Genomic DNA, 14,075 nt, shown 5'->3' on the forward strand with positions numbered 1-14,075 from the left:
CTTGGCAAATACATCCTGGTCTCCTTCATCCCCCTTCCAGATCCAAACCTGATGCCTGGGCTTCCTGGCTTGATGCTGGAACTGTCTCATCTCTATGGTTTTACTGGGCTCTGTGAGACACTGAGCAGTGTCTCTGGACCCAGTCCTGACTTGCTGCCCTGCATGCTGGCTCAGCACTCCTGTGTGTCTCCCTGTCAGAGTGGCATCCATCTCCATCTCCATCACTGCATCCTTTGGCCTTCGGAGCATATCTGCTCTCAGTGCTTGACAAGAGGCACCTGAAATTCTTACAGATCTTCCTGAAATACTGCTCCTGAAAACAAGGCAAACCCAGGGAAGGCCTATCAGGATCATGATGCAACACAGTGCTTATTGCCTTGTTACACAACTAAGGGCTGACAGATGTAGTCTGTTACTTCAAAGTGAGATTGAAAACCTCAGGAGCTAACATTAAATCCTACCTGTACCTGTTCTTGGAACAAATCGTTACCATCTTGAATTCCTGCCCCTACTAAGAACAGCATGATTGCTAACATGAAAGGAACGGTAGGAATGAAAAGGTCCACAATGCTAGTGATCCTCTAATTTGAGAGAGGTAAATAACACCATTTCTCAAAACAAATGACATTTACAGCGATAGAACTCTGAGATCATACAAATTAACAAGGCTTTTATCATAACGGACTATCATCTTGCTGGTTTAATACTTCAGACAAATTTAGAAGCCAAGTAAGTTCTGCTGTTAAGACCTGTATAATTGTTTTTTCTTCTGGCATTACGATCTGCCCTAGCCCAACCAGCTTTCCAGGAAAAAAAAGCAACATACAATGGGGACATCATTCCCATAAGTACCAAATGGGCAGAAACATTAAACCTTGAAGCTTTTTGGGAAGATGCACTAACATGAGCACATATTATCAACCTATCAATATGCCAATAAGATAAATTCACTGAGTAGATCTCTTTATTTTACACATGGTACTTGGTAACAAAGATGGAGATCCTGCTGTAAACTTACATTCCAAAATGGATTTTGAGTTGCAAAGTGCATCTGGACAGTGGGACAACTTGGTGACAATCGTGATTCCATATCCTCCAGTTTATTTCTGCTTCTAGCACAAGTGTTCAGCCTTTTACTTTGACCTCAAGTGGCAGGAGATATCTCTTGCCCAGACAAACATTAGTCTAGTTACAGAACATGGAAAATTCAGACATTAGGATCTTGAGATAACATTAAATCCTTAAACTTCCTTTAAAACTAGATTCTTTATTCAAAGGATAATTCATAAATGCCTTGAAGAATAATGATTCAATGCCACGCACATGGAATTAACTGTACAACTCCATTCTTGCTTACTTGTGGCAATTTCATGGTGAACAGAGATTAATGTCTTTCTACACTAAAGAGAGGATTTTTCTAAGATTTAAAGTAATAGATAGCTTTAAGTGGGTTAATATTTATGTTAGACCGAAGTAGCAAATTTAAATACACAGAGAAATGTAACCCAAGCTTTGGAGAAAACTGCAATTAAAAAATGAATTAAAATCAAATTAATCTTTGCTCTGTCCCAGTGTAATGCTAAAATTGGTATTATGAAATCTGTAACAAGAAAAAAAAAAAAAAAGAAAGAATAAATTACACATGCAGCTGAACAAAAGCAGTGAAAGCTAAAGAAGAAATGCGGCAACTCAACAATAAAAGTTCTCCGCTTGAGGTCAAAGCTTATTATTTGCACTAGAGTTATTTGGACTCATCTGCATATCTGAAGATGACTGTTCTACAGCAAACTTGTAAAGTTTTGAATGAAGTAGACTGACATTTGGGAAAGGATATTTCCATAAACAAATGTTGACACATGACAGATGGATACAAGGGCTATTTGAGGACTACTGTATGTATTCATGTTATTCATACAACATTTCTCTTTACAAGCTTCCTAGCAACAGAATTTCTAAGTAAATCCACAAGGAGCCACATGGTCTCTGAAGGACTCAGTGCCCTCCCTCCAGAAAAGCATTTGTGGGTGGAATTCAAGAAGATCATTCAAGAAAAGCATTATACAAATGCTCCTCCTGACTAGCAGAGAAAGCATACAAGTGATCTAAAGTAGTTCAGTTGAAATTTGTTTTAATCTATTTTCCAGACAGGATTGTTTCAATTGTGCGGCATTTTGTTTTACTGAAGCTGCACCCTGAAAACATTGTGAGAGGACAAAACCACACCTGCTGAAAGTGTGATTCCTGAGAGATTTTACAGCGAAAATTCAGGATCTTTGGGCATGAACCAGGTAACCACCCTTCACTGGCCACAGGCAGTAATGCTGAAGGCTACAAGCCTTCATTAGTAGGTGTACTAGTGGGTTTAAACTTAAAGAGGACTTTCAGGTTAGAGGCAAGGAAGAAGTTCTTTACTGTGAGGGTGGTGAAGCACTGGAATGGGATGCCCCAAGAAGTTGTGAATGCTCCATCCCTGGCAGTGTTCAAGGCCAGGTTGGACAGAGCCTTGGGTGACATGGTCTAGTGTGAGGCGTCCCTGCGCATGTCAGGGGGGTGGAACTGGATGATCTCAAGGTCCTTTCCAACCCTAACCATTCCATGATTCTATGAATACTCTTTGCTGGCCTCTGTTTCAGCTTTTTAATTTCCTGTTCCTGCCAGCGATGCTGGAGATGTTATCTGTGACCAGTGGCTTAGACATCATGAGATTCAAGACCCAAGACCTACATGGAGACACTCTGGAGGACAGGATGAGGGGGAATGCCCAGAGAGTTGACTTTGGAGTAGTGACCTGAACTGAAAATAATCAAATCACACAAGGTCTTCAATGCTTTAGACGATGCATTTTCCCAGATGACCAATACGTACATTCTTCTGCAACTTAAAAAGGAAGATGCTGTAGAAAAATCACTGGGGGATGACAGCAACTTCCTATATTTGCCAAAGTAACAGTAAAAAATAAGAAGCCAAAACATTCTGTTACAATCTGGTATTTCTGGGATCTTCTTCTAGATATTGGAATTGCACTGCAGATGGTCCTACTAAGCTTTCACCCCGATTCCTTCTCACATCTTTAACACCTGGCAGCAGACACACCACTTGAAGCCATGAATTCAACACAGTAAAAAGATTTGAGGGTATCCAGGACATGGAAAACATGTTAGGAAAAAAGAGAGAATTATTGCTAAATGTATTTGTATTTGTAGCAATGAATATACTTGGTTGTTGCCTTGGTTTTTGTGTCTGTTTTATTCTTTTTTTCTTGAAGCCAACTAGGTTTTTATGGCTCTTCAATGTACACAGCTCAAGTAAGTAGATACTAGGTATGAAACACACCGAAGTTAAAACCATGGTCTCCCACTGAATCACTAACAGAGTGACAGGCTATTTCTGAAAGAGCGAAACATGCATTTTTAAGCCGTAGAGTGTGAATTTATTAGCAACGGGTTGCCCAGGGAGGTTGTGAGTGCTCCATCCCTTGCAGTGTTCAAGGCCAGGTTGGACGAAGCCTTGGGTGGGATGGTTTAGTGTGAGGTGTCCCTGCCCATGGCAGGGGGGTTGGAACTAGATGATACTGAGGTCCTTTCCAACCCGAACTATTCTATGATTCTATGATTCTATGAATTCTTCATTCATAGACATGTCATGAGGATCACTTCATGGCTTAACCATCCATCGCATATGTGAAACTGCTTAAGAGACAGATACTATTATTACAACGGTGTATACTTCCTTAAAAATCTTGAAGACACAGAGATGTTCCTCATCTCCCCACATGTGTTTCAGTCACAGGACCTTCTAAGACACATGCATTCACAGTCCTCTACAACATTCTTCAATTCCTAACTGGCCCCATTTGATCTTCCATTTTAGCAAAGGCATTATTTTATAACGATCAAATTCATTAATTTTGACTGTCCAGTCTGGACTAAAAATTTGCTATTTGCCAAACAGCAATCTGCCTGGAGACCAAAACCTTCAAATAGCTAATTCATGCTGTACTTGTTCGCATTTCCACCCTGGACATCCTTTCTACAGAGCTGCGACAATGCTTCATTCCAATGACAGTTCCAAAGGCCTCCGCATGTTCCTGTTACATTAATACATATAGCAGGAACCCACAGGCTCTTAGTCTATCTCAGAAGATCCAGGGATCAAAAAGCTTTACTTTTTCTTCTAATCAAAACTAACACATAGAAAATATTATGCTAAGATCTATAATACACTCATAAAATCTAGGAAAAAACAGATTTATGCAAGATAGACTGCAATCTTTTCAGGCACTCCCAGCAAAAAGTCAAAATACATACCACTGGAGGCAGAGTGGACGCAGATGAATGTGGCAGAGCAGCACAGCTTTCCCTTGGATCAATCATTTACCAAAGTTCTTGCTATTACCTCAAATACCCAATTAATTTACTTAGAGCCAGCTCAGTTTTTATGCTCTAGTTTTGATAATTCATGTACTCTTTTGGATATATTACTGGGCATATTTTCACAATTGGTGTTTTGTTGGTTTTTTTCTTGCCATGGATTTGGCCGTCTTCCTTTATTGCCATGGGGGGTTTTGTCATATATTCATTATGATATGGATCATAATTTTTAAGGACAGAATCTATTACTCTGTAGTTCAATATTTCTTAACCCCTGACACAAGTTTTCATATTTAAAAGATGCAAAAAGCCTCACAAAATTCTGGAATAAATTACTGGATTTGTGCCACTTTATGCTTTTTAATCACAACGCTAGTGACGGATGCATTCATCTCCTGAGTGCTGACTGAGCTCACGACACAGCGCTATTTCATCTTAGACTTCTAACATCACAACATTTATAAAGTTAAAGACATCTATCCATCTCTGGTCAGTCACAGTAGCAGACAACCCAAGCTATGTCAAGTAAGTCTCCCTGCAGTAATGTTTAGCTTTTACTTGATTCTTATTATATAAAAACAACTTTTAGTGAAGACGTATTTGGCTACTTCACCACTGGGAAAGAAAAGCAATAAGGAATGGTGCATTCTTGACTGCTGCATACCATCAGGGATCAGGTTAATAAGAACAACAAATTAAATGGAATAAAGAAATGAAAATCCACCTGCTGTTGGGAAGACCAAGCCTCATGGCCCTGAATCGCCCAAAAGAAACTGTACAAATTTGTCTTCAGAATTAACATCAAAGGTTGTATGAAAAAGACACATATGAAATCAAAGTCTGTACCTATCACTGACTTTACCATGGTGTTTACCTTGTAAAGCTTCTGGGGAAAAGAGCTGTGATTTCTTTTGCAGAAGAGCAGGGAATATAGCAGGCTCAAATGCCAAAAGTGTCCCCAAGGAGAACTTCAAAGACATTAAATCAAACTGTACATTGTTTAAGTTTTGAGTGCTTAAAGGAGAATGCTGTCGACTTAATGTACTACTAATATCAGGTGCAATTTTCTGGATGGTTAAATTCAGCTTACTGGCAAATATGTCTAAAGAACTATTCAAATGTACTCACCTATGTTAATCAAAATACTCTGAAGCAAAACGTCAATCCCTGATTTAATTTTGATGATGCAGAAATCAAGGTCCAGTTCAATGGCCTGGAAAGATATTACTGACAATCTCCTACCAGCGGGTAACTTGTCTCCTTAGTACAGAGCTCAGTAAAGTGCTTCTATCTCACATTTTTTAAATCTCTTTCTCATTGGAAATATCAGAAATGGAAACTTGACTTTTTTTTTTTTGTGCTCCGGACCAAGACCAGGACTTTTATTTTTCCTCCCTCTGAGAGAAAAATTCTAATTACACCTGACATCAAACATAAAATTGCATCTTCTTACTGCACTCCTTTATTAGCTTCCTTCAAGCTGAACTTACAGTTTACAGCTTGGCTGTGAAAAATGTAACTGGAATAATTTCTTCCTAAGGTGACAATTAGAAAAGAAAAAAAAAAAAAACCCAAAAACAAATTACAGAGGACCATGCAGACTTTTAATTTACTATCATGACAATTATATTATCCCAGAGATATTCACTTGAAAAAAGGGTCCTTGCAGTGAGACATTAAAATAAGTATATTTTCTATGTCCTGTGTATCTTTTGTAAGTTCTTAGTGCATCTACAGTCATTCATTAATCATATTTAAGATCCCCCAGTGTCATCAAGCAATTACTCCTTATCTCCCCCCAGTAAATCCCAAATCAGGGACAGGGACAGATAATTTTTAGGAAGATTTTAAATCTGTCCTTCCTAACCAACATTACTTTTATAAACAGATTAGGCGTCCTAGGTGGGTATTTGAGATACTTATGAGTTCTATGTGAAACAGATGGAGATGTGAAGCATGAACTGGTGCACACAAATGATGTGAATGCAACTCAGAGCCAAAGTCAGTGCAAAAAAGTAAATGAAAGAAGTCCCGAGACAAATTCTAATCCTCCCTACCTCATAAAACGCACAACAGCGCTGTGTTCCAGATTTCGTTCACAAGGAAAGTCGCAGGAATGGTTAAAACTCATAATTCTATCCATTTACACAACGGGTTACATTTTAATTCGCATTTTTTGGCTGGCATGAGTAATGCTTTCCTTAAGCAGCTATTCTTTGGGAAGTTTAGATTGGATATAAGGAAGAAAATCTTTCCTGTTAGGGTGGTGAGGCACTGGAATGGGATGCCCAGGGAAGCTGAGAATGCTCCATCCCTGGCAGTGTTCAAGGCCAGTTTGGACAGAGCCCTGGGTGACATGGTTTAGTGTGAGGTGTCCCTGCCCATGGCAGGGGGGTTGGAACTGGATGATCTTAAGGTCCTTTCCAGCCCTAGCTATTCTATGATTCTATGGCTATCATCCTTTTTGGCCTGGGATGCAAACCTGTCATAGTATCTTCTAGTAGCTTTAATGTCCATCTCTAGTAGGATCAGAATGGACTTACAACACCAATGATACAAATTCCTGCCTCCTTCAAAAAAACCAAGGGCATGAATTCTCCTTCTGCCTATTACCATTCCACTTTGCAAAGTATTTTAGATCCAACATTCTGTATGTTGGACTCTATAAAAAATAACCATTGTTATTAGAACTAAAGATGCAGAATTTCTTATTCATTTTGTTTTAAATATCCAGGAATTCTGAAGCTGGCATAAAAGTCCTATGGTTTAAGTAAGAACATACTTATTTCAGTTTAACTTCAGTTAACTACTGCAGTTGACCTGTGCCACAAATGAGAAGTAAAAAGAGACAGAAGAGGCTGCCACCTTGTCCAAAGAAGGTATTTTAAACTTCTCCTGAATGAGCAGAAATATTCCTTTGGGCCAGATAAGTACTATAAATGCATTATACAGAAGTTCTAGAACACAATGGGTTGTACATAATGTAATAGCCTTTTCAATTCAAGAAGTTGAGATTTGTATCTACATAGGACAGAAGCAAAATTAATTTGATGGCCTCAGCACAGACCTATTGGACCTAATTAACATTCCAAACTTCTTTTAGAAACAGTACTTGAGTAATTTCTTAAATGAAGAACCAAATCGCAGTAACACTGTAAAGCCTGAGGTGACAAAGCTCAAAGCGAACAGTCATTTTGGTACATGATTATGTTTTCTATAGTCGAGAGAATAAGAATGCATGCTAATGAAAATGAAGGGTTTGTAGAGAAAAGTAACAGGAGAGATGACCTCTTCTTGCAAACTTTACCTCATTTATACCCTTACAGACTACCACGGCTACAACAAGGTTACTGTGAACAGTTCTTTTTCATGTGAGTAAACGAAGTCAAATGATGGAGATTTTTAATCAAACCTGGCTATAGAATTTAGGAGTCAAGAACTCATCATAGTTGTTGCCTTTGAAAGCTTGTAAAATATTACTGAATTCAGCATGACTGAAATCCTCTTTTGCAAACAATCTTGTACAGCTGGCAGTTCTTACCGCTGCCTATGAACAGAAACTCATCAAAAGGTGAAAAGACTCAGGCCACCCGTTAGGTACTCCTGTTGTACTGTTTGCTCCAACTTTTCACCTCCTGCTTCCAGAAAATAATGAAGCTTTTGTTTCATCTTAGGTGTTTTGAAAGATACTGTGGAATCACAGAATCACAGAATCCCAAGGGTTGGAAGGGACCTAAAAAGATCATCTAGTCCAACCCCCCTGCAAGAGCAGGGTAACCTACAGTACATCACACAGGAACTTGTCCAGGCGGGCCTTGAATATCTCCAGTGTAGGAGACTCCACAACCCCCCTGGGCAACCTGTTCCAGTGCTCTGTCACTCTTACAGTAAAGAAGTTCTTCCTGATGTTAACGTGGAACTTCCTATGTTCCAGTTTACACCCATTGCCCCTTGTCCTATGTTTTACCAGCATTAAGCAATGCATGACCAGAAACCATGTGCTATAAGCATCATCCAACAGCAAGCTCCAGAGCAAATCTAAAACTATTGGTACAACTACAATACCTTCCACTGCTATGAGGAAACCAGCAATAAAGTGGCTACAGGAAACACCAGTGCTGTCAGGAGCAGTGCTGGAGATCCCTGTCCCTCAGGTGTCATTTCTTTGGCTGTTTCTCAGAATGTCAGCTTTTCATATCAAGATTTGGTTGCCTACTGTCCTCATCTTCAATGCCCAGGCACTGAAGTTGAACTTTGGGACATTTTAGCAGCTCAGCTCTCCCATCTGCTACATTTCAATATGATTTTTTCTAGAAAGATATGATTCTCTGTTACAATCACAGATGAAAAAAAGAGCTCAAAATTAAGTACTTAACGTTTTTCTGTTATTAGCATTAGGACCACTAACGTCACAGCACACACTGTCTGCAAAGTGAGACTAGGTCAGCATACAGCTAAATCACCTAAGACAGAGTTGAAGCATGAAATAATCTGATTCACCAACATTCAGTTGAGTTATTTACAGATAAACAACACCTGCTTATCACACAGGACACGAGATTGGTCAACTGAGTGAAATCTTAGGAAAGGCATTTCCTTTTCTCTGTTTCAATTTGTTATCTACAAATTGGTGTTAATGCCACCTGGCTCTTTATGGAGCCCTCTGAATGGTAAAGATAAAAAACTATAAACCGTGTTACTACTCTCTGCATGAGCTAGAAAATTTTAATCAAAGTAAAATATTCAATTGTGGAGGTAATTTCCCTTGTTTTAGGCTAAGGGAAATCATGGTCAGAGTGTAAGTCAGACATACATAATGAAAATTAACTTTCTGAGGGAAAAAAGATAAATCTAAACAAATCCCATGTTAATTATCATTCTCTACACAGTTTTAAAAGAGGACATCTGAGAAATTTCACTTGTGTAACTTCTATGCCAAGCAATCCATCAGCTATACAATAAGCAGTTCAAAAGTGGTAACTTAGCAGAGCCTGAGTGAATCAGCGCGGTCATCTTGACTTACACTTAAACCTTAAGTAGCCACTTGGCAAACGCATAGGATGAGGCCTCTAGTGGTATTTTGTGTATATATATATATATATATATATATATATATATTCTACAATAGAATTGCCTTGTATCAGCAGAAATGGAGATTTCTCCATCCTTCATGCCTCTCTATTCTGTACAAGGATAGTATGAACTCCAACAGACAGACAACAACAGTCTTTGCTGTTGCAAAATAAACAGCAGGGAGCTTCCTAGTTTTTCACATTCAACAGCAACAAATTTATTTTAGTCCAGCAGACCAAAGACATACTTCTGCTAAAGTGACACTCGCCCCATGAAATACCAAAACCATTTTCAACACCATTGACTCCTATTTTAAGTTCCATTGCATTGAACGGCATTATTTGGGGAAACAGTCTACAAAAAGCGTGATAAGCTGGTCTCTGGGGCATCAACAAGTGCCTTTTCATGGACCTCTCTACTCAATAGTGTGGGAATGTACGTGAAGGCAGCATAAGAATTCATTGTGTTAACAGACGCTTGCTGTGATAAAGACATCTGAGCTACTTGAAAGTCCCAGCAAGTCTTTGAGAAAACAAGTAAATAGCTCTTTTTATTGGAATAATTGATGTTGCTATAGAGAACACAGTTATAAATTCAATCATCATTCTCTCAGAAAACCAAAATAATCTCTCTAAAGAACAGTGTGAAAACAAGTACAATAATTTACTAGACAGATTCAATGCAGTCATAAGTGCAGAGCAAATTTACCTTGTAAATTAAGAACCACCATATCAAAATCTATACATTTAAAGGAAAACACAACGTTACCTTTGCTCAAAGGCAATTCCAAATATCAGGCAAAAACAGAGTTTTCAGATGTCAACGCTTCAAACATTGCCTTTCGACAGTTTGTATTTACACAGGAGAAAATCATCCCAGAGAACTGAGGTTCCATTTAGACCTCCAACTGAGAATCTGGAGGTCAAAACAACTCACTCAACTATGGGCACAGAAACAGAAGGGATTCAGGGTGTATGTTTTCTACCCAAAATAACTTCCAGCAGATATTCACAAAACTGTCTTGTTATCTATCCTTTTGAGCACATATGGTAGTGACTCCATGGATAGGAGTTCGGTAAGCGCCCTGATACACATTTCTTGCCCTTGTCTGCTTGAGTTCTGGCTTGGGAATTGCTTGCTACTCTCTCAGTGGTGGACTAAATTCACAACTTAGCCAAAGGCAGGTTGCTCAAGGCAATCTCACACTCCTTTTTCCTCCTGAGAGCACTTCAGTTCAAAACAATTAAAAGGGTCTCTAAGCTGCAAGGTAGATTTGAACCTGTCATTATCCAGACAAAACCACATCAACTGGTGCTTTCAGCTGGTTCTTTAAAATCTCTTCTGTCAAGATGGGAAAATGTAACAATCTCCCTACCAAAATGTCTTAGAAACCTGAAATTTCACTTGTCTTTACATCGTCTGTCAAAAGCAATCTATTCTTTCAATATATGGATAGAGTCTGCTATTGTCAACACTCTCTATTACCACCAAAATGGCATGTAGTCACAGGAGGAATCTAGAAGGCTCAAAACATCAGACAGGTTTGGTAAGCAATACTGATGTTGTGATATGTATCTTCATTCTTTCATGGATTCCTTCCTAAGGCCTGCAAGCTTCAGCTGCTGACCCAGATCCACTATATTCTAGTGTCTTAGAGTGGAACAAATTCTGCTTGCTCCTTCCCCCCACTTGCTGTAACAGGAGTAGCCAACAGTTCTGAGTTTAAACAACACATGTTAAGGATATTATGCTTTTTTAAAGAGTCATAAGGATAGGATGCTTTCGCAGAAGCTATTCATATAGATCAGTAATGCAATTTCATGGTAGTTTGTGGAAATCACTGTGCTGAACTGCACAGAAGACTCATCGAGTCCAACACTATCTCTGCACCAGATACTTCAGAAATAAAGGAAAGAGCTTCATCTTCTGGTAGTGGGAGGTAACAAAAAAGGAGCAACACACCTTTTTAATTCTTTTGTCTCAATGTCAAGAAATCTGACATTTAAGAAAACCTGAATTTTCCAACAGAGGGAGGGAAAATGGTACTAAGTCTTTCAAAAGCTTTTTCACAAAACATCTCTGAAACATAAGGCCAATGAAAATTTGCCATATCTTTACCCATTTTCAAAAAGTTTCTTGGTTTTCTGAAATGCCACTCAGGCTCATATCAAGTGTTTTAATGACTGTCCCTCTTTACCAAACCATTCTTTCTCAACCAGCAGAAAAAAGCTGGCAATCACCCCTCAGCTTACCAGTGGTACAAAGCAGGATTTTTAAGGGTCTGTAGACATTACTTTTATAAGATCAGATGAGAAAGAACAAATACTCCCTGGATGAGCCAATGGGAATTGTGTGCAAGCACTTTATGAGGAATAGAATTCTCTTTGTTTACTACAAATCACATTATATACAAAGGACTCCTACATGAAACAGTCATTCCTTGGGAAAGATCTCCATTTACCCTTGCATGAGGTAGACTGAGTCAGATCTTCGGAGTCAGGCTCCTGAGTGCTTAGTGACACACACGCAGAATGAAAAGCTTCTCCCAACCACAATGTCACATACTGATGAAGGACAGACCTCACTAACTTCAACAGGAACATGAATTGGGCCCATGACTTCTGACCTTTAGAACCAAAATACGTAACTAAGTATTAAGAGGGAGATTTTTAATTGGTAGCTTTCTCTGAAGAGAAGTCTGATCTGCTAGTACAGTATTGGTAAAATCTCTCTTATCTATTTACCCTTATAGGGTATAAAATCAGCTTGTAGCTCTAGTCTGGCCTGCTTCCAAATCTGGAACATCTGCAAGCTTTAAATCCCTTTTTACTACAAACTCAAAACAGGGTTTCCCAGGAAAGAGTTTGTACTTATTCTGGAAGCCACACAGTACTAAAAACTCAAAATGCTGAAGTAATAATACTACTTTTCCCTGAGACTAGAGTGTTTTGTAAAACTGTGAGCAAAAATAAGAGTAAAATCCAAGAAATTACAATTCTGCTTCACATATGGAATCTTGATTTGTCAACAAGAACCTGGGACTTTAACAGATGATTCAAAACCCAAAGTAACTGTATTTCCTGAGAAACTCCCCCAAAGCTAAGACATTTATAACTTCTGCACACTAATGAAGCAAACGACACAGCTCTCATCTGTTTCTAAAGACATTAGAAAGAAAATTCCAAAACTCATCTGCATTTAGCTTTCTCTATTCTATTCAATAAGCATATTGTATACCTTCTCAGTTCACTATTAACCTTTGAAAGGGAACACTACACATATTCACGTGTCTCAAAACATCTTCGAACAGGACAATCTGTTTACCTTAACACCTCAATTAACAGTTCCATTTCTTGGCCTCTGCTGCAGAACTTCAACAGGTCAGAAGTCCATAAGTACCAGACACAGCTCCTTTTCCCTTGTTTTTTCTGCCACTGTACTCCATGCTGAAATACACATTTTGCCTCAAAACTATGTAGGAGCAACATTGTCCTCAATTTTAATCAGTTGATGTGCAACTTGACACTATGTTGAAGGGCATTTAACACACACTAATTATGATCATCCCTATTTAAAACTGTTCAGTAATTTTAAGTCATCAAGAAATACATCAAGCACAGAAGTGCAGGATCCTCTCCCCTATAGACCTTTATGTTTATAGACAAAGAACAGGGAACATACCATTAAGTGACTGTTCCAACTCAGAATCATAGAATCAACTGAAATATGAACGAATTGAATAAATAAATGAATGGCCGAGGTCAAACTCAACCTAAAATTATATTTAAGAGACTATCTTCGGTGCACTCCGTCCAAGGAAGTCCAAAGTAAAATAATAATAAAAGGCCTAAAATCTTTTTTTCCACTCCTAGACTCAAAATACCCCAAAGAGGAAGATGTCCCCCCTCTCTTACAGACATAGAAAATAGTGTTCATTCAGTAGGGTAGAGAAAAACTTGGAAAACAAGGTCTTTTGCCCCTCAGTCTAGTACCCTATCCACTGGACTGTTCCAATACTAAGGTTTGTAACCACAGTAAACCACTGACAGTCAAAATTAAAACATATGCTATGGCATCTATTTTTAATTCACACATGTATTAATGGTCAAAATGTTTGGGACTGTGTACATGAAATATTTGTGAAGAATGCCCAAGGGCTGAGAAAGAGGGTTGTCTGGCAAAGAAACACACTTCTGATATTAGACACTATGAGCTTATTTTCAAATTTGACTAGAAAAAAACCTTAAAAGAGCCTTAAATATCATGTGGTGGAAGGTATTCATAATTCCTGAGGAATTATTTCCCAGTGGAATCCACCATAGAAAGGAAACCATGATAACTGGCAACAAAGCATGCATACCTGCCTGTGGTGTAGCCCTGCGGCATAAAGACAGCCATTATACTCAGACTCAGTTTCAGTTATTTTCTGTAAGATATAATTACCACCAGTGCTTTAATTACTGCATTTGCAGATGACCTGTACAATAACCACTGAAAAAAAAGTCATTAAAGCTAATGAAAAATTCAATTCCACCAACTCCACTGGATTGGCTTCTAAATTCAGCTTTTAGAGTCCTGGAATAAAACACTTTTGACAGTTTACATCATTAAATAATTGAATGTCATATAAAT

At 38.6% G+C, this 14,075-nt stretch overlaps 1 protein-coding gene across 5 annotated transcripts in view; it reads right to left on the bottom strand.

Moving 5' to 3' along the window:
- TRAPPC9 (trafficking protein particle complex subunit 9) overlaps positions 1-14,075 on the bottom strand; it is a 600,540-nt gene that overhangs the window by 210,893 nt on the left and 375,572 nt on the right. The gene's annotated exons all lie outside the window — the stretch shown is intronic.

The sequence above is a fragment of the Lathamus discolor genome, chromosome 2, assembly GCF_037157495.1.
Source record: "Lathamus discolor isolate bLatDis1 chromosome 2, bLatDis1.hap1, whole genome shotgun sequence".
In the NCBI taxonomy this organism is placed as follows: Eukaryota; Metazoa; Chordata; class Aves; order Psittaciformes; family Psittacidae; genus Lathamus; species Lathamus discolor.